This window comes from Mus caroli, chromosome 14 (assembly GCF_900094665.2).
Source record: "Mus caroli chromosome 14, CAROLI_EIJ_v1.1, whole genome shotgun sequence".
NCBI lineage: Eukaryota > Metazoa > Chordata > Mammalia > Rodentia > Muridae > Mus > Mus caroli.
The window spans coordinates 77,328,477-77,352,496 of record NC_034583.1 but is presented as its reverse complement, the minus strand read 5'-3'; the positions used below and the strand labels follow the sequence as shown (position 1 = coordinate 77,352,496).

The window sequence follows — 24,020 nt, the reverse complement described above, 5'->3', positions numbered from 1 at the left end:
AGTTTCTCTGTGTAGCCCTGGCTCTCCTGGAAGTCACTCTGTTGACCAGGCTGGTCTCAAACTCAGAAATCCTCCTGCCTCTGCCTCCCAAGTGCTGGGATTAAAGGTGTGCGCCACCACTGCCTTGCCCATTCTTAATGTTGCCTCTTGAGTAAACTGTCAGATTGACTATTTTCTTTTTTCCTTGCTACCCAACTATTTAATTTCATGAAGTTCCCTTTACCTGTTGTTGATCCTATTTCTTGAGCAACCACATTCCTATGAAGAAACTGCTGACCTGTGCAGGGATATTATAGTGTACCCCCTAACTTTTCTTGTAAGAGTTTTAGAGGTTCAGGCTTTAAGTTGAACTGATTTATCTACTCCGAGTTCATTTTTGTGCATCTGGGGAACTGAGATTCGTTCTAGTTTTTTTTTTTCTTCTTTATGTTAACACCCAATTTTTCCAATGTCATTTGTTGAAGGTACTTTTCCTTGAATGTGTGTTTTTGATATCTTTGTAAAAAAGTAATTGTCTATAATTGTGTGGCCTTAAATATAAACATTTATTCTATTCTACTAATCTGTGTGTGTATGTGTGTGTATGTGTGTGTGTTTGTGTGTGTGAATGTTAATGCTCTGTAGAATAATAAGATCTGTCTTGTTAACCCCTCCAACATTATTTTTACTCAGGATTACTTTTGCTATCAGGTGTCTTTGATGTTTTCATATTAATTTTTAGTTTTTTTTCCTGTGAAAATGGCATGGGAATTTTTTCTTCTTTTTATTAGATATGTTCTTAATTTACATTTCAAATGCTATCACCAAAGCTCCCTATACCCTCCCCCATCCCTGCTCCACAACCCACCCACTCCTACTTCCTGGTCCTGGTATTCCCCTGTACTGGGGCATATGAGGCATGGGAATTTTTATTAGGATTACATTAAATCTGTAGTTGGTTTTAGTAGGATGGTCATTTTTACAATCTTAATTCTACCAATCCATGAACACAAAACATCTTCAATCTTTTAGTGTGTTAATTTATTTTTTCATGGTTTGAAGTTCCCAGTATAAAAGTCCTTCATCTTCTTGGTTAAGTTTACCCCAAGGTGTTTTATTTTTAGGTTATTATGATTGAGAATGTCTCTTACATTTCTTTCTCAGTGTGCTTGTCATTAATATATAGGAAGACTACTAACTTTTCTATGTTATTTTTGTATTTTGTCTCTTTCATGAAAGTGTTAATTAGTTCTATGAGGTTTGTGCTGTGGGATTTTAGGTTCGCATCTATAACCACATACCACATGTCATCTATAGGCAGAAATATTTTCTGTTTTTGTTTGTTTGTTTGTTTGTTTTGCTTCTGCTCTAAGATTTCGAGCATTATATTGAGTACAAAGAGTAGAGATGATGAACAGTAGTATTTTGTTCCCGATTTTCTCTAAATTCCTTTGCACTTTTTCTCCATTTGGGATGACATTGGCTCTGAGTCTGTCATTTAATACCCTTATGAGGTTGAGGCTTGTTCTCTTCAACATCTTTTTTTCTAGAACTTTGACTATGAAAGGATTCTGGATTGGGCATTCATTGAGATAATTCCAAAAGTCCATGCAGATGATTTATTAACGTTATCCATTAGTATATGTAGTTTATTTTGGATTAAAACAAATTGATCAGGCTGAATGGTCACTTTGATATGTCTGCACTTGGTTTGCAAGTATATGGCTGAGAAGTTTTGCTTCTTCACTCATCAGGAATATTGGTTTATAGATCTTTATTTGTTGTGTCTTTATCTGGTTTGGATGTTAGAGTAACCCTGGTTTTGTAGAAAGGGTCTGGAAGCGCTGCTTCTATTTATACTTGAGAGAGAATTTGAAAGCATTGGTTGTTGGTCTTCTTTAAAGATCTGGTAGAATTTTGTTGTGAAGTTATCTGAATTTTGGCTTTCATTAGTTGGGAGATCATTGAAATTAGTCTTTTTTATACAATATATTCTGATTATGTTTTCCCCTCCAGCAATTCTTCCAGTTCATCCCTACTTCTCCACAAAACTACACACCCACAACCCTCACTGTAGCCGTCCAGAGGCTGTGGATGAACCGGGTACCTGCAAGGGGAGCTGAAAACGGAAAAAAAAAAAAAAAAAGAAGAAGAAGAAGAAGTGGGGAGAGAGAAAGAGGAAACCAAGACAAAGGTTTCTTGATCAAGGCTCAAAGTTTAATATTCAGCACTGTATTTATATAGCCTACAGGCCCCATCCTTTGTTTCAGCTGGATTATGTTGCAAAGCAAGCTCAGTGGGCAGTCTACTCCTGTAGGAAACTGCAAGTGTGGCAAGGCAGAGGACTTCACCTGTGTTGTTAATGTCCATCTGTGGCAAACACTTTAGGTCTATTTAGCCTGCTCAAGGCTGGGGGAAGGGCACACCTCACTAACAAACATCTAAAAATAAGATAAGATAAAATAAAAACAAACCAAAATAGAGCAATGCAAACAAACAAACAAACAAACAAACAGAAAAAAGGAGAAAAATAAAAAGACACAAGAAACAAATACAGAAACAGATACACACACATTCATATACACAGAAATCTCATAAACACACAAAATTGGGAACCATACTATATAAGGAAAACACCATTAAAGTTAAAAACAATATCCAGACAAAGGACTATGAAACAAAATACCTCCAAATTTACCATTGAGTTCATTTTGTGTTGGCTATCTACTGGCCTGGGGTCTGTTATTAAGTGTGATTTGTATACCTAGTGAGACCCAGTTTGAGAAAACAAATTTTTCCTTTATTATCAACTTGAATGGTTATCAACTGGAGAAAACTTCTGGGTCAGGGGTGAGGGCTTATGTCCACTTCTCCTCTCAGTGCTGTAGTCCCATCTGTCTTTGGCCTGTGTATGCCCTGTTCATGCTGCCACATTCTCTGAGCTCCTCTGTGCTTCCATCCTGTTGTTGAGTTAGATGTATCTTGGAATCCGTATTTCCTTTAGGCTTCTAACTTAGTGACATATAGATTTTTGAAGTTTTATTTTATAAATTTCTTTGTTCCTGTTGTGATGGTGGAGGCTTAATTTTTTTTCAAAACCTACTTTAATAAGGGTTCTCGAATGCTTTGACACCCTCCCCCCTTCTATCGCCCACCATCCAAAGGTAGTGGAGAAAAGATGGTAAATAGGACAAGGGGATGTGGACCTGTTTAGAAGTCATTCTTTAGGGGTGATTCCAATCTCTGTTTTTCAGGATACCAGCAGTCCAGTTCAGTAGTGTCATGAATCAGCAGTGGTGGCACAATCCAGCAGAAACATCCAGGACAACCAGAGCCAGCCAGGACACCAGGAGTTCTCTGCCATGCCTCTCTCAATGAAGTGAAAACCAGTGAAGACTCTAGACAAAGAAGAGCTATACAGCGAGCTATACAAGCACCCTGTCTCTTTCCATTGAGTCTCACTAATACTTTCTCCAAAAAGCTTATGTTTTCCCATGGGTCTTGCCTCAGCAAACTATCATGTTAGACTGCCTCAGCAAAACACTGCATGAGTCCGTATCACATGACACAAGCAGAAACATCTACTTCATGATGTCTCCACGCTTTTCTCTAAATTCACTTATTTTACGTGAGTTTTTATTCCACAAAATCAGAGTCCCTGCTTGGGACAGTACACTGAGCCGTTTTAAGGAAATGTAGGCAATAGAACTAATAGAGTTATATCCATTACCAGGGTTGTGTTAGTGACTAGAGAGTCTAAAGGTGGGACACAAGGCTGACTGGCTTGATGGAGTCCTCAGTGGGTGAAACCAAGACCAATGGATCTTTATCAACTTTGCCTTTTAGGGTGTGTTAGATGAGGGTGCAGCTGAGGTTGAGGACAGGTCAGATGTCTCACTGGTCCTCACTGGAAGGACCAGTGAGCAGACCACTGTGTGGACAGCCTGTGTAAAAGTTTGTGTGGGGCATTGGGAAAGGCAAATGGGAAAGGCTTATGTGTCTTTTCAAGAAGAAGAGAGTCCTCCCTGGCAGCACAGAACACTTGTTATCTTACCTTGTCTGGGTTTTGTGTAACTTCTGGGGCTTTCTGCATAGGTCTTAAAGTTATGGTGGAAACCAAATGTTAGAGTTGAAAGAGTGAGGTCAGGAAGGCTGAGAGGAACATAAATAAGAGGGCTTACATCTGGGTTTGAGACAGCTACACTGGCCAGATAGTAACAATGTGTGTGTGTGTGTGTGTGTGTGTGTGTGTGTGTGTGTGTGTGTGTGTGTATGTATGTATGTGTGTATATATATTTATAGAAGAAAGTCTAACCTGTGCCAGGAGGGAGCCCACCCCAAGGCTCTTTGAGCCAAAGCTGAATGAAGTAACAGAAGAAAGCTGCAGATGTATCATGCTACCTGTGTCTCTTGACATGTTCTTTTGTGACTGAATAGACTTGAACCTGCAGTTGGATTGTTCTCTGTGAATAAAAACTAATAATGTACCAGAATATTCATCTACATATGTACAACAATGAAAAATCTACATCCTTGAATGCTCTGATCTATTATACTACCACTTGCATTGTGTTTTGACAACTTTCCTGTTTGGGTGGAGTTCATGAGAAAAAGCACCCTAAAAATTAGGTCTGACCCGCCATGATTTAGAACAGATAAAATGGGCCACTTTACTCCATTAATATCCCACGGACTTCATAAACATTCCTAGAAATGTCTTCAGAATCCGTTAACACAGAACCTACTTGCCTCCCGTGCCCCTCTTGAATGAGGCCACATCAATCTCTTGGGGGCTATGCTGCTTAGACGTACTAACTAAACTGTACTATTAAGAATAAACTTCTGGTTAAACTGTCTCTGTGTCTTGACTAAATTCATTCTTTCCAGGAGAGCACTGGGAATCATCTTCTATACCTACCACACCTTTGTGGGCATTCTGAGTGTTTCCCAATTGAGTCTGCCTTTCAGCCTCTATTTCTGGTTTTGGAGACATGGTATCATGTAGACTAGGCTAGACTTAGACTTATGTGTACCTAAGGATGGCCTTAAACTCCTGATCATCCTCCCTCTACTTTTCAACTGCTAGGATTGGAAAAATGAAACACTATTCCAGATTTGTTATTATGTAAATTACTGAACAATTATAAGGATGATATAAATACATGTTAAATATATCCTTAGTATTGATTAAATTTGGTTATACATATGACATATGTTATAGATTTCTCTTTATATATAAAATAAGAAGCATTTTAAAGTAGAAGTACTTGTAACATATCCTTTTGGTGTTAGTATAGTGTCACAAGGCTGTCAAATGTGACTGAGGTGGATCAACAAGCCATTATTGCTCTCATTTGTACTCATTTTTAATGACCAGCAACTGAGCTCAACTGTATTTTTGTGACACTTACAATCTTCAGGACTGAACATGTGGCTATTTATCCATATCTCACTGGGGACATTAGCATTAACAAGCTCACTTCTGCACTGCCTGGTGCCAATTGTGGGTCGCACTGGTGTGAAGGCAGCTGCCCCTTGGGGTTGGCCATGCCATCTCTATTTCCCAGACAGCAGCTGGCTGAGAGATCTCACCTTATTAACATCAATGTGACCCAAATGCCACTACTGCATTATGTCCTCAGGTCTAGGAAGAGAAGCAGGGCACTGCTAGCAGACTCCACGTATGTTACCCATAAAATATAGAGTGACCCTCCTATCGCAGGTGAACAAAAGAAGTCATTAGCCTTCCCCTTGTCCATGTCCCATCAGCTGACACTGGTGCCCTCACTCTTCTACATCAGCATGAATAAATTCAGAGCCACCAATATACTGAGTGTAGAGTGTATGGTTTTCTTTTCTAATGGTCTCTAGACATCTGCTGCAAAACAACTTGTGTTTATTCATTAAAACAATTACTTTGATTTTCAATCATGCACATTCTCTGAGAGCCACTAATATTAGTAATATTTTGTGTGCAGGAGAAAATTGTATCCTTTTCTGTGAGAAAATTCTCTCTATTTTTGGAGAAGAAACTAAGCCCAAAGAGCAAATATGACCCCCAAGAGCTGTTCTTCGCAGACAAATGATATTATTGCATTACTATTTATTGAAAAAAATTAAAAGTACTGATTGACTGAGCTTTGCACAACCAGTGGTAAACACTTCTTTAATTAATTGTGTGAGGCTTCAGACATTTTCTGGCAAACTGTCGCCCTGCTTTAAACAACAGATAAGTGAACTTGGGAAAGTTGCAAGTAGTCTTTAGATTTGTACCCACACAATTTTGGAAGGAACAAAAATTGTTGAGAACTGGTTATTTGATTTATTTTAAGGGAAAAGAAAGAAGAGGAGAGGAAAACCCATGATTTGAACTCAGCATTTAGAAGGAACTAGATTATCAGTTTGTTGGTATGCAAGGGCAAACTGGATGGGATTTGCATTCTCTGAAGAGACAGTATATTGTCTGCATGCACATGGCTTTCCTGGTGCAAATAGATGCAATCTGTGGGTAGTCTCAGCATTTCGAAAGAACAAAACCATCAAATCCACTTTTGGGGGGTCCCTGAAGGAAGTAGTAGCTTTATCATTACATTCAGGAAACGGATAAATTCTGAAATAACAAAAATGAATTCCACTGTATATAAATAAGCCGTTTTAAAGTAATTTGGTAAAGAAAAGACTCTATTGCTTTTTAAAATTTGCAAACATTTTGTTTCATTGTAGCATGTACCCAGCTTCACTCTTTTAATGTTCTTTCTCTTTTTACATCCCCCTCTGGGTTTCAGTCCAGTAAATTCAAAAATCATTGCCTTTTTAGAATTTATTGGTATTTAAAAGCAGATCCCAACATCTTACAAATTGCAGTTGTAGTGCGCGTAAGGTAATGGTCAATAAATAAGAGAGAAAGACAAACAGGAAAGCTAGATGGTAAGAGAAGGAGGAGGATGCACAGTACACTCTTTCTAAACAAACAAAGGGCATAATTGGAAAAATTCATTTTTATGTTTCCTTACATTAGATGAGACCGCCGAGTGAAACATTCGCTGATGAATTACACCTGTAATCTGTGCAGGAAAAACAGCTACTGGCAAATTAAAGAGTCCTGGAACAGAGCCATGAGAACTAAATGGCTAAAAATGAAAACAGGCAAACATTTGAGAGTATTCTACAGAATACAGATCTCTCAACACCTCCCCCCTTTCACTCGCTAATTCATCGTCATGGAAACAGAATTTATCAAAATGTTCCTGCTTAGTCCTGGTGACCCAGTGAGGAGACTTAGAGAGCAGGGGAAGGTAACTCGGGCTGAAGCAATTTTAACAAATGATGCACAGCAGTTCAGAAATTTGGTGAGTTTTGAATGGTGACATTGTATCGGTTGAACAGGTTCCTAAATCCCAAAGGGTTCACTCTTTTTGTTATGTTTTTTCAAGTCTGCCAGGCAGAGAAATCAGAAACCTTTGCTAGTGAGCGATCACGCTTGGCTGACCTCCCTGGCAAGTGGCTGATTTCAGGTTTGAACTCACCTTTTCTATCTCGGCTTGTTATTTTCCCCCACCTCTTGTCTAAGAGATGTTCAAATCCAGAGTTGGGTGGCATTTCTTCCTCTCATCCATCTGCCTCAGCGCTCTCTTTGCTATTCTGAAGTTGGAAGATGCAAAAATTCTTCACTCTTCATTGCAGCCAAATTCCCTTACCTGCAACAGAAACAAAGTGCTGGCAGCCAAAGCCTGACAGACCTGGGCAGCATTGAGCTAACACCTGTGTCAAACAAGAATTAACCCTTCAAGTCCTTGGCTTTTTTTTTCCTACCAGGAAAGTGACTTGAATTACCTAAAAAAAAAGTGCTATTTCACTATTTTAAAAAATATTAGATATTATCCACGTGGCTGCAGAAACAGTTGATTATTTATTTATTTATTTATTTATTCATTTATTCACTTCATCAGCAATTAGTGATGTTGCCATGGAAACCACAAATTACTCTTCAGTTGATTCTTGAACTTAAATGCCTAAATGTGAGCAGGCAGAAGCCCTTTCCACATTTTAGGTCTAGTCAGTAGTTGATGTCTCTCTCTTTGGTGATTCTGATAACAGAATTACAGTAAACATGCAAAATAATAGCATGGGGCAGCATCAATTAAAACTGAATGTTTAATCATTCATTCTTTAACTAAGGCACTTCCCTCTTTTCCTGAAGCTGGAACCTTTCAAGTGTTAAAGAAGACTTAAGAACTAAATCATTTAGTAAAAGAAATCCTCTGTAATTAGCAGTTAGCAATAGACTAGTGAAGGAGAAACATGATTTGAAATTCCTTTTTTTTAATGTTTTTTTATACAGGAAAGAAAAATAAAAGGTCTTCCTTGGAAAAGTATACTCAAGGTAAAATAACTGGTTGGAGGTGGGGACTTCGTGTGTTTATTTGTTATGATTCTGAGTGAGGGAGAGTTGAGGTTTATACTGGAAACAACCAGGCCCATTTGTGGTTCCTGGCAGCCAGAAATAACTAATGTGTGTGGAGACTGCAGTCAAAATGCCCACGTTTGCATATGTGACTCTGCTGTGCTAAGATGGGAAATGAGAACCTCCGGCCCTCAGAGGAGCTCATTGATAGAAAAAATTCAGGCCCTCAGAAGCTCTGGATTTGTTTGTTGATCTCTGTTTGAGCACAGAATATACCTCTCTTCAGAGATTCCATCATGGGTATACAATTAAATTTTATAAGTAGGGTCTTATTTTACTCTTCAGGCATTGCAAGCTCACTCAACTCATTGCCTTCATTATTCGAATTTTTGCAGCATTAGAGTGTCTTAGAAGGGAGAACCAAGGGAGCCTGGACAATTCCTTCCTTCCTTCCTTCCTTCCTTCCTTCCTTCCTTCCTTCCTTCCTTCCTTCCTTCATTTCTTTTGCTTTTTTAGGGGCCATGTTGTTCTTTCTAGTGAAGTATAAGGAGCTAACAGAACATTTGATGAAACATTATACTGGAGTTTTATACTACATGATATCTATTTCTCTTCTATCATCTATTTCTTACTGTATAACTGTCTTTATCTCTATCTATCTTATATCTGTCATCTATCTGCCAATCTATCTATCTATCTATCTATCTATCTATCTATCTATCTATCATTTATCATCTATTTATCACTATCTGATATCTATCTCTCTGCTGATCTTTCTATACCTATAATCTATCTTCTATTATTTCATCTATTCATCTCTGTATTCCATGTGCTGTAAGGAAGACAACATTTTACCATTTTTTGAAAATGTAAGTGATGCTTTGGATGATTGTCATTGAATCCCCTTTCAAAGATCATGATTTAATTTTTGCAATGATGCTTTTTTTAACGTTTAGATAAAGCATCGAAGGTCTGTATGATTCTTGTCTCTTCATCTTTAAAATGAGAAAAGCATCTGACCATTTTAAGTTCTCAGGGACACCTTTAAATGTCATTCGAGTCTTGAGGCATTCAGAATTCATTTTGGTGAATGAATAAATAATCTTGATATTTTCTTTTGCAAATTGAACAGTGACAACACTGTTGGATTCCTTTTTAAGACAGAGGTGCTGTGGAGGACAATGTTTACTTCACGCCTGATAAAAATTCATATCAAGAAAAAGATAAAAAGTAAAAGGCATAAGGTATGTGAGACCACAGGAGACTGGCAAAGTGGGGCATCAGCACCACTAGTACTACTACATATTGTGTGTATCTTTCTAAAATAGAAACATTTAGTAGGAAGAGAGAGCATCACAGTTTACCTTGCCAAGATGCAGTATGCAGTTGGAGAGATACGATTCATGAGGGCAGCTGATTTGATTCTGAGGTCAGAATTTGTAAAAGAACAAAGTTCTTGTCACATTCTCCTTAGGCCTCAGTGACACGTACGTGGCTCTCTCTGCAGAGCTGGAGCAAAACAATTTACTCCTTCTTAAGAAAGGTCCCCAGAAAAGTCAAACACAACTGTGAACTATAAGGAATGATGCTTGTACCATGGGATTTTCCTTCATTGCTGTGTGAAAACCCATAGAAAAGAGACATTAGCTTCCCATGACCCTTAGCAAACTAGTGAAGTCGTATGTAAAATGGACTCCTGGAGAAAGAACTGATAGAATGCTGTATTTTCTTTCAACATTGATTTTTATTTTATTCAGAAAATTAGCATCCTGAATTGAAATCAAGATACATTTCTTCAAATAAACTGTGCTCTCCAGAGGAAAATCACACACACACACACACACACACACACACACACACACACACACACACACAGGCTTTCAATATACATTTACCGTTCTGCTTTATCAAGTCATATTTTATTTGAGACACAATTAAAGATATTTTGGGACAGGAGACACTGTGAAATAACTCAAGGAAGGGGATGCAAGCTCTTCAGATGGATGGCTCAATATCTTCATGTGTCTTTTGGTCACCAAGATAGTACCTGAGTAGTCTGAGGATTCTGGACTCGGTCCTGCTCAGAGTTTATCTTGGGGCTGATATTTACAGTATTACTCTCAACTCCTTTCCCATATCCTATTACACATAGGCAATACTGCTCTCCAGGGAGGTTTCCCCCTCCCTTTGTAGGCATCATTAGTAAGAGATATATAACCTACTTTCAGATAGATTATCTATTAACTGGAAATTAGGCTCAAGTAAAAAGTGACATATTAAATTAAAATCACTTTCTTGGGAAGATTGCTTTTATGTAAGTAACATTCTGATAAAAACATGGATATTTAGATAAATTCATAACACATGAAGAGATCACCTTATAACTAGTCTCTTTCAAATGTGAATTAGTGAGCAAATATCTGTCTAGTTTTATTTTACTGTATGGCTTGTCCCCTTATAAGGGTCAGAGATAACTGGATCAAGAATTGGCATTGACACCTCCATCTAATACAGTCATACAGTAAATAGCCCATTGGTAGTCAAGCATCGTGATGAATAATATCTGTTGAGTAGGAATTGCATATATGGGTTATGATTAACCTCATTGTGTTATTTTTAACTCCATTGTAGTGTGTGTGTGTGTGTGTGTGTCCGTGTGTGTATGTGTTGTGCACACGCACATGCATTTATTGAGTCAGATAGTAACATAGAGAGGGGAATACTGAATTGCCTAAAAGGTCAAAAGTTACACTTGGTAGTAGAAGCCATGTAAGCAAAGAGCATAGAAATAGAAAAAAAATAAATGAAGGAAGCAATCTGAAGATGCACTGTCTATAGAGTGATGAATGACTGTGAGATTTTGTTGGATGGATATTTACAGACTAATTATTCATGAAGCTGGTCCACTGAGAGCTAAAATGCTTGTTGATGCTCTCCAGTTTCCCTGTCTTCCTACTCAAAGTCCTACTGGTGAAAGAGTCTCAGCTGTAGCTCTTCAATTTCTTCTGTTTAATTTCTTTCTTCCTTTTTGTGGAATTTTTATTACTTATAGGAAGTTCTTTGGTGCTCTTTACCTGTCTTTCACTGATTTTCCCCCCCCCCCCCCGGCCCCGGCTGTGTCCCAAATTTACAAACTAAGTAACGTAGCAAAGTCATTTTCCATTTTTATCACACCAATTTTTACTTGTAGCTCTTCTTTCCTCTTTCTTAGAGTCCCCGGCTCTCTCCTCCATGAGTCATCTGTTCTTTCTCTTTCATATTTCCCTCCTTTCCCATTAGCTCCCTCAGCAGATAAGACAGGACTGGTTTTCGGGTTTGCTATTTCCCAAGTCTAGTGGATACTGCCCTGTGTCTTCAAAACTTTATTTTTGCCACCAAGGATGCTTTAGAATGTATCTTCTCATTGAAACATTGACATCTATCTGGTAAGAAGAATTAATGTCATTGGAGTATTTGTGTGAGGTTTTCTATTTGTTTGGTTAACAGTTAGGTTGTATTTATAGGTAAAGTTGTATTTGGTGTACTGCTTTTTTTTATTTTTTAATTTTTAATATTTTTATTACATATTTTCCTCAATTACATTTCCAATGCTATCCCAAAAGTCCCCCATAGCGCCCCCCACTTCCCTACCCACCCATTCCCATTCTTTTGGCCCTGGCATTCCCCTATATTGGGCATATAAAGTTTGCAAGTCCAATGGGCCTCTCTTTCCATTGATGGCCGACTAGGTCATCTTTCGATACATATGCAGCTAGAGACAAGAGCTCCGGGGTTCTGGTTAGTACATCATGTTGTTCCAACAATAGGGTTGCAGATCCCTTTAGCTCCTTGGGTACTTTCTCTAGCTTCTCCATTGGGAGCCCTGTGATACATCCAATAGCTGACTGTGAACATCCACTCCTGTGTTTGCTAGGCCCCGGCATCGTCTCACAAGAGACAGCTATATTTGGGTCCTTTCAGCAAAATCTTGCTAGTGTATGCAATGGTGTCAGCGTTTAGAAGCTGATTATGGGATGGATCCCTGGATACGGCAGTCTCTAAATGGTCCATCCTTTCATCACAGCTACGAACTTTGTCTCTGTAACTCCTTCCCTGGGTGTTTTGTTCCCAATTCTAAGAAGGGGCACAGTGTCCACACTTTGGTCTTCATTCTTCTTGAGTTTCATGCGTTTAGCAAATTGGTGTACTGCTTTTTATCTTAGCAGTTGTCTTTAGTTTCCTAGAAGTCTTCCACTTGAGCAATATCTGAAGACTGCAGTTCTATCTAGTTGCAATCTTATTGCTATGCAGGATCCCTATTGATGTGTACACAGGGTGTGGGAGTCACAGCATAGTGTGTGATTATCTACCTCTCCATGTGCCTCTTTCCTTGGCACAAACATTTATCAACTTTTTAATTCTTTATTTTTGTTTTGTTTTGTATCTCCTTCTTGTAGCAAATAGGGATGCTACAGGATTCTAGAACTCGGTAGTTTCCTTTCTCTGGGTTTGTGAGAATCCAGTTGGTCCCAAGTGAGTTAGGCTTTTGTTGAATATTTCCCTTTATGGAAGCCTTAGAGAAGGAGAACAGAAAACCCTGTGTATTGCTCCAAATGACTACACCACCATTACCACACCACCACCACCACCACCACCACCACAACCACCAGCACCACCACCACCAGCACCTCTGACATGTACTTAAAGTAAGGGGAGATCTTTCTCTGGTTACTCTGAAGGGAACAAAGGTATGGTAGCTACACAGGCAAAGCTCACAAAACTGTAGAGGCTCACTCAAGGCTCAGCCTCCCAGGGATTGCTTTCAGCAAGCCCCTTCCTCAGCAATTGATCCACTGCCAGTTCTTGATGCTGCCAAGCTCTTTGGGCCAAAACCTAACACCAGACTGTCTTTTAAGTATGGGGGTGTCAATTTTCCCTGTAACCTCAATCTGATGCATTGTTCCTCCAGACAGAGTTTCTCTCTGTTGCTGCTGATTGTCTCAGTCTTGCTGTCCTGGCCCCTCAGTCTAGCACTGGGCTTATAGGTAAGTGCTGCTGCATCTGGCTAAGAGCTTTTGATTTTCAGTTTGCTGGGCTTTCCCTTCTCATCTTGATGGGAGTGATGACTTCCAAGCTTGTCACATGTTCGATTAGAAACTGAAAATGGCTCTGGAAATAACCTAAATCCCCAAATTTCTCTCCCTCCTCTAAAACATCGTGCCTAATTACTTTTTGAGAATTGGTTTTCCATCTCTCTTAGGGTAGTCAGGTATGACCCGTCATCATGTGTGAAAACCCTCTTAATAGATAGATGGCCTCTGTCTTGTGTGTTCAGTCTGAGCAGAGACCAATTACGCGGTTCATTTTAGTTCCTTTTTACTGGAAGAGGAAAGACAGTGGGAGAGAGGGCGAAGAGGAAAGGGACGAGCACAGACTTAATTTCTAAGAGAAATTTCTATGTCAGTGGGGTTTTGAAAATGAAGACTACTCTAGAAATCTGAATAATCCAATCTCCACCCCTGGTAACTATTTTAAATACATATGTTTTTATTTAAAACAAAAGCATTATACTATGATTTATTTTGTGTTATTTATGAGGATTTTTTTTCTTTAAGTTAGTCTATTTTCAGATAATCATTTTAGGCACTTTGTCTGAATCTTGGGTTTTTTATAGGAATGGTTGCTATGTTAGAAGGTAGGTCCTAGAGACAGTGGTTTTTTTTTTTTTTTTTTTTTTACAACCCAGTTTCAAAATAGGTATGTTGCCAGGTGTGGTTGTAGCCACCTGTAATCTCAGCATTTATGAGGTGGAAGCAAAAGAATTAATAGGTTCAAGGCCTGTCTGGACTATATCTTTCCAGGGTAGCAAGGATTCCAGAGTAAGACCCTGTTAAAATCAAGCAAAAAGTACCAAAGACAATGAATTTATTTTGTAAAGTCAGTCTTTGATGCATTAGGTGTAACATTGATAATTTTAAATGATGTAACTAATGCATGCTGTTAATTAAAGGCTGCGTTGGAGGGTAGTCTATAGTAAGGGCTACATTGTTTCCCCTGCATTTGTCTTAGCCTTTATATGAATTAGCACTTCTTACTTGTCTTTATTTTCATGACTTTACCAGAATTTATATGTCTGTTCAGTAAAAACATGAGTGAAGTGAATTCAATACTAACTCAAATGTGTAAAGGACAAAGCACTTGGCTTTGAACTTAGATGAGCACTGCTTTGTAGTGCCTTTTTTTCCCAAAGAGAATAAACACAGCCTGGTGGAAAAGCAATGTTTTGACTTTTCCTTTTTTTTTTTTTTATTTATTAAGCCACAAAGTAGCCTTGAAAGATTAGTTTCACAGGATCCTAGAAATATTTTTCTATTTGTTTATTACTTTGGAAAAAATAAAATGTGTATAAAGAAAGATAATTAGGCATGGCAGGTTACTTGATAGTTTGCTAACAGAAGTTAACCTTTTCATAGGGCCTCTATGTGAACAATCAGTTGCCTGCTTCAAGCTGAGCTTGGCTCTGAGGGACTGTCTTAGAGAATGTAGAGTTTGGGGGGTTCTGACACTGGAGAGCAAGGTCATCTCTGCTCTATTCTTGGCAGTGTGAAGCTTTCCATGAACAATCCGATGTTTTTGCTTGGGTTGGGATCTGCCTATTGATGTGTTCATCTCCGAGTCATCTCTAGAGGATGTGAGTACTTTGGGCAAGAATGCTGTTTTCCCTTCTCATTTAATGGTTGAAGAAACTAATGTACAGTGAAATGATGTGGACACAGGCAGGGCAGGAAAATTGAGATTAGTGCACACAGTCCTTGTGTTTGAAGCCTGTTGTTTCACCATTAGGCACTCCACCTTGCTTGTAGCATTCTTGAACTTAGAAGGAATCTCTTCTTCCTGGGAACCTCTGAGGCTCTTTTTCTAAATCTCTTTCACTACCTACCAACATCTAGATTATATATCAGTTATGAATGCATGTTTTATCTTCAGTCCCACTCTGTGAGGATCTTGAAGACTGAGGAAACCTGTTTATTCTTCAGTGTGCATGAAAATTGTCAACTCTAGCTATTACAGCTAATAAAAAAATTATCTCCCATACAGCTGTTGCTTAATTTAGACAATTATTTATCATACATCCTGTGAATGAGAATTCACTAACATTATTTTTATGAAAGGGAAAAGTAGATACAGGCTTTAGCGAAAGTCAGTGAAGGGAGATTAGTGTATAGACCAAATGCATCTTTGTCTCCTGTGCCTGTGGTATGAAATTTCTAGGACCAGAGAAAGGATTCCTTTGAAGGGAAAGCCAAAGCAACCTCTTGCAGCATTTAAAAATGAGGGAATGAGTCTCAGAGCTCATGGTGGCTTTGTTTCAATTTCGAACATGTTTTGAGGAGTTTTCTATTCAGCTAGCCGTCAAAAGGCACATCTGTAGCAAACGTTTAGCAGCATAAACCTCCAATAACCTAACTCTCATGTTCTGCCTATCCCAACCCAACTCATACTTGTCAGTGGAAAAACTGATAGCCCCACTGTGGTCATCATCAGCTTCCCTTCCATCCAGCATGTCAGCATCCGACCCCTCCCCTCCCTCACAATGTGGTTTGAGGGATTTGAAGTTGAAACTATATTTTATCTCTGTACCTTCCTCATATTGGTAATAGAAGAGGTTGGCCGGAAGACAGACTGTGAATGAGAAACTGTGTTGCTCCTAAACTGTAAACCTGGCTTTATACTCTTAAAAGTCAAGTCTGAAAAATGACTTCTGCTGTCCTGGTTTGGGGTAACTGCAATTCTTGACCATTTTCATCTTACCTTTGACATAACACCAGTCGTGGAAGCAGAGAAAAGTAGTGGAAATTCCCTCTACACGATCTGCCCTTACCTGTCAAACCCAGTGAGTAGTTGTAGATTAAAGTTACACTGCCCTTGCTTCTTTCAATTCTCCTTTTTCCATTTTAAAAATAATGATCCTAGGTTACATTTATTTTGGTGATTATCACATCCTATGGGCTCAATATATTTGACTCTAGCAGGTAACCAAGTGAATTAGATATCATAACACAGATGGTAAATATCTCGCTGGTGTCACCAAAGCTTAGTAAGTAGAGTAAGTTTGAAATATGGTAATGGGAGACTAGCTCCAATTCAGTAGGAACAGATTTTGTTTAGTGAAAAAAAAAGTCACAATAATCTTTTATGTCAATATCATTTATGTCTGTTCAGAGATCCAAAATCCTAAGCGGAGAATTTCCTGGAGATCAGTGGAGTGTGAAGGAAAGGGGAAAGAGCGGATGTAATAATGCTGTGAAGATGTACTAAAAATCACCTGGCTCTGCAGAAGGCATAAATGATTTATTTGTAATTTAGGCCATACAAGTGAACAGCTAGAATATATATTAAAAAGATGAATTTTAAAAACTGAGGGAAAATTGGGGACTATCTAAATGGAGCTTTTATTCACCCAACAGGCAATGTCTGACAAGTGTTTTTACCTGCTGCCTTAAAATATATTTCCCAGAGTTATTCAAATATGAGAGCAATAACACTTATTTCGTAGTTATATTTGAATAACAAATATTCATCTTATAAAATGGAAATTGGGATTGGGAAGGATGTAGCCATATCTTTTCAGTGTGTGCAATGCCAAGGGAAGGTGCAAGTTGGTGAGGTCATCATGTTATGTTGATTCTGGACAAATGGATTTGTGAATATTGAGAATGATTTCCTGGCAAGGTCAGATGCCTCAAGAGATGTCAAGCTGCTCATCATGTCCATCACTGATTGAACATGGTACTCATGGCTCTGAAGATCAGGGTGAGAATGAGAATGAGTGGCTGGAAAGTGGTGGAAAACATATTTGAGCTTAAAGTCAGAAACAACTTTCTAACTTCCAAAACTGTCCAATGATAAAAACAGGCTGGTGTGGGAAGTAGACAGTTATTCCTCACTGGATATAGCCAATCAAAAACTAGATGGATTCTTACCTAAATACTCCAGAGAAGAGCTGAGTATCAGATGAGTAACTAGACTAGATGACTAATAATTCTCTTCAATACTAGAAAGTGCCAATTATTGGCAAAAACACTTACAACAATATGGGCTCCTTTCCTTAACACTGCAGTGGCTACCAGCACTCTTAATAAGCTTTTCTGTAAATTGTCCTTCAGATTCTCTACTGCCATGCTAGTCATTAGAAAAATTGCCAATGAAAGCTTATCTTTGCTCTTCTTCTCCAGAAGGTATATATTTAGTATACCCTGACTCAACACTTCCCCATTTAGTGGGACGCACCACTAGCAGAACACTGATAAGACCCCATCTGACTGTCACCATTTCAGCAGAGAGGAGATTTGATTTCCTGCTATACAGTTCAACTCTAGAGGTCCTCAAATTAATTAAAAACCTAGTTTTCTAATATCTTTCCATTCCAATATTGTCAAAACTCATAAGATGATTCTTAAAAGTCTGGACAACCTCTCTTCATTTACTGCAAGAATAAGAAAAACAAGAGGCAATGAAATTTCTATGGAGTGTTCCTTTATCCCAGTGAGTACATCTATTCGCATATATGGTTGAAAGTAGAGTTCCCCAAGATACATTTCTTGGGGTTCTCTTATTAAACATTAAAGAAAAAAAAAAGGAAGCACACAAAGTGAAATTTTCTGTCTTTGCATTAGGCAGCAGGTTTCATGTCTCCACAGCTAGACAAATGATGAAGGTTTTCTCATGCATACATAATTTTCAGTGACATTCAGCCAAAGTCCAACAGGCTCATAGATGTTCTGACCCAATGTATAACTTCACATTCTTTAAAAAAAAAAAAAAAAAAAAAACCACTATTCTTCATTTGTGCAACAGTTAGCTAATAAAGACACTGAACACAACAAGGAAGGAGGAATGACTGAATAACAGATGTGGCAGATGCTCAGCCTCTGCCTCTGCCTGATTTGCCCCTCCTCGACAGAGAATATTTATAATTAATGGGCATATGTTTTTTTTCGTAGGGGTTAATCTTTTTTCATGTGACCTTTCAACACTATTGATGTTCTTATTTATTTTTCTACTAGCCCAGTATCTCGCTTTACAAGTGTATATAAAGTTGTGGTTTGGGGACGGAAAAGTTACTGAAATAAATATGCTTCCTTATAAATATGGGATATATGATATCATCTTGGGATGCATTCTGGGGAGCATTTTTCATATCTTTAGTTTCATTCATATGTTCTCCAATAATTGTTCCTCAGATAAAGACTCAGTATAAAATATTTTTTCTTTGTATTGTGAATGGTGGGTATATAATATTTGGGGAAAAGACATTTCTAACTACAAACAAATCTAAACAACAGTTAAAAGAGTTAAAAGAGGGTCAGCTTTAAATGTGGGCAATGTTTAACAGCAGTAAGAGTGAAGTAAATGTAAGGAGGGAGGAAGGGGTAATGATTCAGAGCTCGGAGCTTCTTTATTGTCTTTGCTATTCTTCCGCTCAAGAATAAAAGCTATTATGGCAATCTAAGAACAAGTTTCTTCATAATCAAATGCTAACAACGGTATCCCCTTTCCAGCCTTATTGGAAGACAAGGGATAGAATACTCAGTACATTCTCATTTAATTAGTGGTAGGAACAAGGTATCAGCATTTAAAAGAAAATCTCATCAGGTGGAAGAAAACAGGGAAATAGAAACCACAGTCAATATTGTTTTGGACAGGATCTTTGTTACAAGATAAAATTAGTGGGTAGAAGTTTGAGAAGAAATTTGTGTACTTTTTCAGTCATACCCCTGAACTACATATTAGCTAAGGGGAGCTAGTAACTTTCTTAGAGAGACCTTGTCGAAGTGACCTTAACAAAGCATGTGCCTTGGATGTCATTTGTGAATAAATAAGGCATGGGCGTCATCAACCCCTGAGATAATGATATAGAAGGATGCCACTTCTGTGCTATTGTGTGTAAGCTATCCACTCAACCAAGCAGAGCCACTGAGGCTCCTCCTCTGCAGTGCTGTTACAGAAACATACAACTTCTCTCTTAGCAGGCAACGTTGAAAATGCATGCTGAAAGAATTCTAACAAACAAACAAACAAACAAAGAGAAAACCCAACAGACAAACAACAACAGCATCAAACACCACCAGCCTTCTTTGAAGGGGCAAAAGATATCAAAGACAAAGAAAGGCCATGAGATTATCCCAGATTAGAGGAAACTAAGAAAAGCATCAGTTAAATGACATGCTCCACTGTGCAAAGAACATTAGTGAGGAGCCTAAGAACATTGTGTTAGGATGAGCAGTGCAGTTCAGGGTATTGTAGCACTGTGGTTGTCCCGAGTCTCATCACCATAATATGGTCAGATAAAGGAGAGCTTTCTTAGGAAGCAAGCGAGGAATAAATGAGAACTCTTATATGATTTTCACACATCTTCCATGAATCTAAATGAACTTCAAAATGAGCGCTTAAATAAACTCAAACAGGCTCCTATGCAGCCGAGAGTAAGCACTCTGCCTGAAGATGTACTCAATCCTCAACAGAAGCTGTCTATTACTAAACCTGGCTGCCATGTCATGCATGACCAATCCACTAGCTGTGAAGAAAACGTGATGCGTTTCTGACCTTGGAGTGTCTTTAGCGATAGAGAGGGTGAGCATTTTCAAAGAGTGGGGTCTTGAGAAGTATTAGTAATCAAAGGAGATATCCGCATGATGTAGCAGGAATTCTGTGTTCCCCCACCCCAAGGGAGGAACTAAGAGAACACTCTCCACTTTTTTAATGATGAGTTTTACCCTCTCTTAAAAGCCCAAGTTCTTGCTATCTGATTTTGTGATTTTTTTTTCAGTTTTGGAAAAGAGGATGCATTTTAAGTTTTGTTTGTTGGATGAGAGGAAAAATTATCTTTATAACAGCATTGTTTTTAGATGTTGAGTAGTTTCTAAAGCTGAGGAATTATCTTAGTTTAATTGGAAGGAAGGTAAGAAGGATGGAAGCAAAAAAAGAAGCAAAGAAGAAAAGAAAGACCAGAGAGAGAGAGAGAGAGAGAGAGAGAGAGAGAGAGAGAGATTGCCTATTTTCAAAGTCCAGTTTTAGAAGTGTTTCTTTTCCATAGCCAATATTAAATACATAAATTAAATAAATAAAATAAAATAGTAATTCCTTTTTTCCATATAAACCACTGAGAGTTTAAGAGCAGGAACTCCTTTTGTTATGTAAGACAATCACAGCTGGCATAGGCATGCCTGATTCATTTGTAAATACACATCATGTGGGATATTAATTCTATTCAGTTTTACAACAGTTTAAAGCTCTTATCCCTTGCAGAAGAGTCTGCTGATAAGAGTGGTGACTTATATGTCTTAAATGGGAGCTTTTGAATCTTTTAATAAAAGCCATTGAGCATTTTCACTACCTGATGACGACTTTGAATCTGTAGACACAGTCACAGTGCTCTGAACATACTGTGGTTGTCCCTGTGAGTTGGCCCACACCTTTGCTCATGCCTTTGTCATGTATAATACATACAATGTCGTGTATAATGTCTTGTATACCAGGGCTGATAAAGGTGCTTTCCTTGAGCAGTGCTGTAAGCAGTGATGCTATGATACATTTTTTAAAAAACAAATGTACTTGATACATGGCAAGTTCTAGATATATATCACTACTTTGAAACTTATTAATTATTTATGAGAAGAATTGAGAGAAAATGGAAGGATAGATTAAAGGAAAACACCAAACCTATGCCAAATTTTGGGGGAAACTCAACCTAGCCTTACATTACCATTTGCATATTTTGTACTTGCTTTTGATAGACTAAGGTTTGGCAATCATTGTTGACTAAATGAACAAAACAATGCTCTTGCTAATACCCTCAGCTCTTTAACCCCATCCACTCCTCCATCATGACCTACAATGAGCCATCTCTCCTACAACGAGTCCACCCTGAGTACTAAAGCATTGCCTGAGCATGCTCCAGCACAGAGCCAGCTCTCTCACTTTAGATCATCACACCCCTCAAAGGGTCTTTGGCATTACTCAGAAATTGTCTCCTCAGTAACCATGCCTCCCCACCCAGCACGACTTCAATTTCAAACTTGCAAGTTTTACACCTCCCACCCTCTCATTCTTAACTGAATACCTCACTTCATGTTTCATTCAGAAAATAGAAAACACAGAATGAAAACTCCATCTGCCCACAACTAAATCTAGAAAACCCGGTTCACTCGCCTTCGTCACTGTTATGTTCCCACCTGTTACTATGGAGGCCAATCTCTCTCCTGATGCTCTAAGCCCATCGCCTCACTCCCAAGGACACTGCACTTCCTGATGTTGCTTTCTGAATGGCTCCCTTTAGCCCCACCATCTTCATGAGGATTCAGAAATGTCCATATACATCTTCTCTTAATATGCCATCTTCCTTTAGCTTGACTTTCCCTTTTCAGCTGTGTAGATTTTTCTAGGTCTCTTCATAGCCTCCTCTTCTGAATGCTTACATGTTCTTTGCTACCTGTGCCTCTTTCTCCTTTACACATTCTCCATCCCTCAATGATCTGCTTTTACCTTCTCTTTCATTGAAGGTGGTAACCTTATTGTTAGGTCAGCTAAACTCAGTCATGTAGACCTAACGGCAGAAAGCCATTGCTCAAAAATCCAGTTCATCAGCTTCGTCTCCAATCCTTCAGCAAATGAGATTTTGGTTTCTAGTTTAGGTTCCCATTCATTATTTGAGAGAGAGGAGAAAAGAAAAGAACATCACCTGTTAAGCTTTTGTAATCTAGCGTTTCCACGAACTCATCTAGAACACTGGGAAATAAGCATAAACAGATATTGGAACTAAATGGAAAGACACGTTCTTGCAAATGTCTGCATATTCCGCATTAGTAAGAACGGATCATGCTGATTTTAACCTTAGTGGGTTATATCAGTTAAATCTGATTCTTGACTCAAAGCAAAGATAATTCTGGTTAGATGGAGGCCTTAGTGCATGCAGGCTGAGCAGCAGTCTGGGCCAGCAGATGCTGCTCCGAGTCAGCCAGGTGCAGCGCCCATCTAAATGGTGTAGCCAACGTGTGGATTAGATTAAGTGAAAAATAATCTTTTCATCCTAATTAAGATTTGCCTCACAACAAGCAGATCTTTAACATATGGAGTGAAAGTAATTGAATTTGAGGAACTCAAGAAATTGACAGAGAAATGTGTCAGATGGCAGACAGAAATGGAGAGAAGGATTTAGAGTCAAAATAACTTGCGAGTTTGGTAGAAATCTTCTAAAGAAGGATAAAAAAAATCAAGAAATGTTTTGTTCAATTTTGAATGATTTCCCATGAAAACACATTTTTTTTTCTGTTTCAAAAAAAGTAAATTTTTGTGTTTGAAGTTAACTGTTAGGTATTTGGAAAATTTACTTGTGAATTACATGAATCATCCCAATCTCTAATGGTGATGTTGGCTCAACTTCTAATCTACATCTTGAATTCATCCATTTCTGCTTGAATCTTTCCATAGCTTCAAGCAGAATCCCAGGCAGTAGCATCTCTTACCTGAGCTATTGTGGTTGTACTCCAGTCTCCCTCTGATTCCCCCCCACCCCTGGAGTTTCCCTCTACACAGAAGAGAGAATGACCTTTTACATATGTAAATCAAATCATACCAGTCTCCTGCCTGAAATCCTACAGTGGTTCCCATAGCAATTATGTAAAATCCGCATTACTTTCCGTGACTTGCAGGGACCCTGTGTAATCCCATTCCAACCACCTCTCATCATCTTTCCTTCAGACAATTATACTTTGTCTGTGTCCCAGTTCAAGTTGTTTTTTAGAGCATGCAAGTTTTCTTCCTTTTGCCCTGAACCCTTCCTCTTCTTTCTCCTACCTCCCTTCATACAGTACTTATGATCTCTTCAGAAAGAAGTCATTTCCCAAATCAGTTCAGAGCCTCCCTCTCTCATCTTCTTACCTTTTTCTCTTCACGTTAAATGTTGTACTTATGGCAGATCTGTGGGGCCGTGAAAGGCAGCCTGTTCTGGTTGAATGAGGCTTGCTCCAGTGGGTGACCCAGTGGAGACCCAGTAGGAAACTCTACAAGGGATAGAACAGTGAGCCACATTCCCAGAGACACCACAAAGCCCGCATCACCATAATTCTGCGACTATAAGTTACACAGACATTGTCCCAAGCTTCTGACATTCTGGCTAGATTCTGTCCCCACAGTTACCTGACTAAAGCCAGGTATGCACCTCCCCACAGTTACCTGGCAACAGCAAGGTAGCTCAACCCACTATAAAAGGGGCTGCTTGGCCCCTCCTCACTCTCTTTAACCTCTCATCTTTCTTACTCTCATCTCTAACCCTCCTTTCCTCTCTCCCTTCCCCCCTCTCTCCCCATGGGCATGGCTGGCCTCTCTCTTTCTTTTACCTTCTATCTTTCTCTTTGCCTTTCTACAGTAAAGCTCTAAAACCATAGACTGTCTCTGTTCATCAAGGCTGAAGTGCTTAAACCATGGCATAGGCTTTCCCTAAAGAGCTGCATCTAACCTCCAGCTGGAAGGCCTTTCTGTGCTCTAACCACGGACCAAGGACTCTTACCTGCCTGGGAACCACCAAGAGCCCCCTAGCCCCTCCCCCTCCCTGCCTCTCCTTCCTTCAGCCCCAGGGATGACTGAGCAGCCCCCGGGC

At 38.9% G+C, this 24,020-nt stretch overlaps 1 long non-coding RNA gene across 1 annotated transcript; it reads right to left on the bottom strand.

Annotated features, from left to right (window-relative positions):
* Positions 1 to 6,992: 6,992 nt before the first annotated feature.
* On the bottom strand, positions 6,993 to 23,426 carry LOC110309951. The gene is made up of 4 exons (XR_002379777.1): positions 23,303 to 23,426; positions 9,748 to 9,998; positions 7,506 to 7,676; positions 6,993 to 7,043 (listed from the first exon to the last, which is right to left on the bottom strand). It is a non-coding gene; the product is annotated as an uncharacterized LOC110309951 (long non-coding RNA).
* Between the last annotated feature and the right edge of the window lie 594 nt (positions 23,427 to 24,020).